General features: G+C 34.4%; 1 non-coding gene across 1 annotated transcript; it reads right to left on the bottom strand.

Moving 5' to 3' along the window:
• Positions 1–2,141: 2,141 nt before the first annotated feature.
• On the bottom strand, positions 2,142–2,328 carry LOC134371251 (U2 spliceosomal RNA). The gene has a single exon (XR_010022711.1). It is a non-coding gene; the product is annotated as a U2 spliceosomal RNA (small nuclear RNA).
• Between the last annotated feature and the right edge of the window lie 2,997 nt (positions 2,329–5,325).

The following is a 5,325-nucleotide window of genomic DNA, read 5'->3' as shown; positions in this document are numbered from 1 at the left end:
ACATATATTAGCTATATATGCATTGTATATTACATACGTAGATAATGTCTCTATGTTTATATATATGCATATATAAATGTAAATTTCTACCTATCTGTCTAGATATTAAGCTCCCTGACAGCAATGACTATGAATAACATTATTTTGCATGCCCCACAATAAATACTCCACAAAAATTGTTAAATATATTAATGCATGAGTTGTAAGTAATCAAGTACTTAGCAGAGAATGGTTCTCTCTCTCAATACTGATATTCTTTTTTCCTTGGTTCCTGCCAATAATTTCTTGTATTATATTTTAAACTTTTTATTATGATTCCAGTGCTGCAGAATCTCACAACATTGGTTTTGGGGAAAGTGTAATAACTTAGCACATCTAGCAATAATAATGCTATAGTTTATGTACATAATATTTGGTTTTTACTGCTGCTTACATAACAATCTTATAAGGAATTATTGTTATCCTTTTATAGAGATTGTGTATCTTGAATCCAGACAAGTATGGAATTTATTCAAAACTACACAGCTAATACATTGCAGGAACCAAGATTTAAATCTATTGTTCACTGTCTCAAAAACTTCATTAGTACTATACTACATTGGAGTTTACAAAACACTTATATGCATTATCTCATTTAAGACTTAAACTTCCTGGTATGATAGATATTCACCAGATTTTACAAATAAAAGAACTGAGACTCAGAGAGGTAAAGTGGCTTTCCCATAAACTGTAACCAAAAGATGGTGGAATTTGCATTCTATTTCAGGTTTTCTTTTAATCTACACTATGGCTGCTTGATGGGCTACTTTTCTAATGGAATGTTGTAGGCAACTCTCAGTATTCCTTTGAATAAATCAATTTGAGCATGCGTATTTAAGAAAAACAAAAACAAAACATTAATATGTTCTTCCCATCAAAAAAAGTCTATTTTAAAATTAAGTACTTAAAACTTTTTTTTATTTTAATAAATGCTTACTTCTCACTTAAACATCAATCCATTATGGTTATCAACACAGGCCCTTAATGAGAAGCAAATTAAATTGTTGGAAACAGTGAGTAAGCTGTATTTCCCATGGACCAGTGGCAGAGGAAAGAGACAGTGATTTTGCCAAACTGTTGGCTGACTAGAGCTAATGGCATTCAGTCTTTTGAAATGGATATTAATGATTTTACAGTGTTTAACTTGGTTTGCTGTTGATAGATTTTTTCCCTCCTGAATTAATGTCTGTCTTCTCTTGATTAATTTAGAGTGATTGTATTGCAAGTCACTTAATTATATTTTCTTTCTAAAGTCAAAAATCATTCATTGTGATGAAGGCAGTCATTTTTTATTTCTCACAAAAAATAGTCCCCAAGTGTGTCAAATATAGATCTTGCCAAGTTAGCAGGAAAAGTTCTTCTTTATCCAGGAAGTCTGCACCAAAGCTGGAGAAGCCTTACCATAAATTTCATTTAGGAACTTATTCTATAACTCCCCAGGCAGAGCTATTTGATATGCATGTGGTGATGTCCCTAATCAGAGATCTTACATAGCTAAAGTATAAAATATAAAAAGAACGTACCATAAATTATTTGCTCCAGGACATGAAGATGTAGATGAAAGAGTTCCAAAATACTTCAAAGTTGTTTCTGGGAAAGAGAAAATAAGATACGGTATAACAAAATGACACTTGATTGAAAGTGAGAAAGCCCAGACTTTCCTCTAATACTAATTGAATCTGTGATCTAACCTCTTCTATAAGTAAAAAAGGCATTGTAATGTCTGCCCTCCAGATTTAAAATTATTGCATGAACCATATGATCTTTGAATGAGTATGTCATTTAGATGCGAAATATTTTCCTGAGCAACAACTCTTCAAATGAGCTGTGAATATTTCTTTCTTCCTTCCAAAAATCAATTTATTTGTAGAAAGTTAAGAGTTCAAGGTCATCCCTAGTTCTTTCATTCCACTGATTGTGAATATTATTGGACAATAAACTAATGATGCATCCTTTCAAACCTTAAGCTTATTGCCTATTAGATAGACATTATTTATATTTCGCTTTTCAAAGTGTAACTGTTCTCTTGAAAATACATTTTTATGAGATTTTAAAAAGTAAATTCAGATGTTCCAAATGCCTACCAAATAATTTAGGGCTTCAAATTTTAAGTCAGCCAGATGTAGAATCATATCTGAGTTACTTTGTTATTAATTGTAGATCCTCGAGCAAATCATCTCCACTTCCAGTTACCTAATCTATAAAATGTTTCAGGTAATGGCATCTAACTTATAGTGTTGTAGAGAACATTTACTACACTTGATCTTAGCCAAAAGGCCGAGAAGCGGTGTTGTAGAGAAGATTTAATAAGATAACAAATGTTAAGGACCTAGCAAAACCCTACTTTAATACTTTGCTCAATAAATGATAATTCTGTCTTTGTATAATACCACACAATTTATTTTTGTGGAGAATGACTTTTCAGATAATTTTGGTAAACTTAACCATCAAAATTGTCTAAAAGTCAATTCGGTCCCAGTGCCCATCAGCACTCATGAAAGAGTAGCTGAAGACATTGGCCTGTCCCTCTCACTGTAGAACGTCTATAGATGCATCTCCCACTTTTACTTTCGTTGTGTACATCAAGCCTCACATCAGATCATCACTATCCATACCTTACAGGGAAAATAAAATTGTATTATTTTTCCATAGATGCATGAGTATTACCTGGTATTCTGCATACCTTATTTCAATGTATCTTTATAACCACCCTGCAAAACAGATCCTGGCACAATTTTTGAATAGAGAAAGTTAAGGTTAAAGAAGTTGAGTAATTATCCAAGGTCACACAGATGGTAGGTGGCAGAATTGTTATTCAAATCCAGGGCTCTTGACTCCAGCCTTGAACAATTTAACTTTTGGGTTGCACATCTGAAAGCAGTCAATTCATTGAAGATACAGGTTTTTGAGAGATTACTGTCTTTGGAAGGATGTGTGCCCAAATATTAACTGATTATATTTGGGAGGTAGGATTTCAAATACATTTTGGTTTCTTCCTTGTACATTTTTAGCTTTTTTCTTTCATTTCTTTTCCAATGAGTATGCATCCACTTTCACAGAATATTACTTTTTAACTGACTAGCTCATATTAAAATTTCACCTCATTTCAGATGATCGATAGGAACAGAAAAAGCTATTCACTCAACAAAGGCTGGTTTTCAGTCTTACTATCAAACTGGACTGATAACTATTGTTCACACAAATAGAGTTCTGTTTTTAGAATGGGTGACTCGTTGTAAAGCAATGTAACTTGTATGTCCCCATAGTCTGAAAATAAACATAAAGGGACAAAAGAAAGCCACCAAGCAAACATTTGTTTTGTCTTCAGACTTTGAAAGCTCTCTTGGCTGACATTAGGAGTAGTTTCCCTTTCTTTTTTGAGTAGATACAGGTTGCTTTATAATTAAGCTATACCAAAGATCTCCAGGTTCAAAGAACTGTGGACTCTGTGAAAGCAGATGATGTGATCTGTGTCTCTTTTTTTTTCTTTCTGTCTCCAATACCTTCCTTCCAAGAAACTGCCCATTTCCAAATTTAGTCTACTGAGAAGCTACGAAAAGAGAACAGAATCTAGAGTCAGAATATCAGGGTATGAGTCCTGGCTTTGTCACTAATTAGTTGTGTCTTTAGTCATATAATCTCTGTGAACATTAAATGTTTCATAATTTGTTTACTCATGCAACAAATATTTATTGAATTCATATTATGTGCCAATTATTTTTCTATGTTCTGGGAATAATAGTGATTGAAAATTAATACAGTTCATAATCCTTCTAATTTTCATTCTAGTGTGATAGGTAAGCCTTAGTCAAATAGTCACAATGAGGTACACATATGTACAAAGAGTAATGCATCCTTTGAAGGGAACATTCCTATAATGGTATTTTCAGGGGGAGGGTCATTTGGGAAGGAGTTCTCTGAAAGAGTGTTGCTTTGCTGAGATTGTAAGAAAATGAAAATCAGATAGAAGTGGCTGGGGAAATGATAGGAAAGAATTTTCCACACAGAAGTAAAAGGATGTGCAAATTCGTTGTGGGAGGAGAAAGCATGGCTCATTCAAGACAGTGAGTATAGCTGAAGGCTGAGAACAGGTAGGAGTACCGGTAAGGTACCAGCCAGGACATTACCACTGCCCAAGTCTGGCTGCTCTTTGCTCATAGAAACAGAAAACAGCAAGTTTCACATGTTGGTGCAAGGCAGGAAGCTTTATTATCAGATGTCTGAGGAGACATCTAAAACTATTTCAGAGGCCTGGGAACCTCAGTAAAGGTTTTTATAGGAAAAAATATGTGGGAAACAAAACAGAGAGTTTATTCCCATCAGAAGGCTGCTACGTGAAATCTTTCAGGCCTCAGGACTTTTTTTTAATCTTAGGGCTGATTCTGTAATTCTTTCATTCATCCTTGGAACGTGGGTATTATCCGGCTCCCACGAGCTGGATGCCATCTTGTTAACAGGTAGCTGTGACTCCAAAGGAAGAGTAGTTAGTTCACCAAGTTCCTGATGAGATCTTATTATCTTGCTCTTCCTTTGTCCAAAGCAGTGCAGCATTTTCCCATGGTTACAAAGGTTAGCCAAGGTTACAAAAAGACTTCATGGCTAGTATTCTGCTTAAAGCTTCATTCTACAAAATGGCTCTTCTAAGGCTAATTGTCTCTATTTCATGTGATGGGCTCTTACAAGGAGGGACAGGTAAGAAGGTGAGGAAGAGACGGTGGAGCTCCTTAATTGTTCATTTACTCACATACATTCTCCATACCTCTTTAAGTTGGGTGAGCTCTGTGAATAATGCCACATTTGGGCTTAGGTAATTGAAGTCCATGCGTAATTATCTAGTACCTCATTTCTCCTCCTGTAACGAACAAGGAGACCTTGTATTGACATAGTGAAGCCTCCAAAGCTAAGCAGCCTGGATATAAGTCACTATTTGCAAAACAATTGGCCAGAAGAGTTGAATGGACTGTGACAGACTTTGCATAAAAAATAAAATAAAAATGTGCTGTGTTAGGCTGCTGATATTTTGGCTTGTTAATTACTATACCATATCATAGCCTAACCTGATTATTATAGATGGTTTAAGTCTACACAAGGCTTTAGAAAATCAAACTAGTAATTTGGATCATTTTTCTGAGACCAATGCAAAAGAACTGAACTATCCTTAAAAAAAACAGAAAATTTGAGATATTTTTCTTTGGAAAAAAAAGTAATCCTACGCTAAATACTTAAATGAATAATGGAGAAATGATGAGGTTAAGAGAGTTTTGATAACTATAAATTAAGGACTGT

This window comes from Cynocephalus volans, chromosome 2, assembly GCF_027409185.1.
Source record: "Cynocephalus volans isolate mCynVol1 chromosome 2, mCynVol1.pri, whole genome shotgun sequence".
NCBI classification, from domain to species: Eukaryota; Metazoa; Chordata; class Mammalia; order Dermoptera; family Cynocephalidae; genus Cynocephalus; species Cynocephalus volans.
The sequence above is the reverse complement of the archived record's forward strand: the minus strand, read 5'-3'. Positions and strand labels throughout refer to the sequence as shown.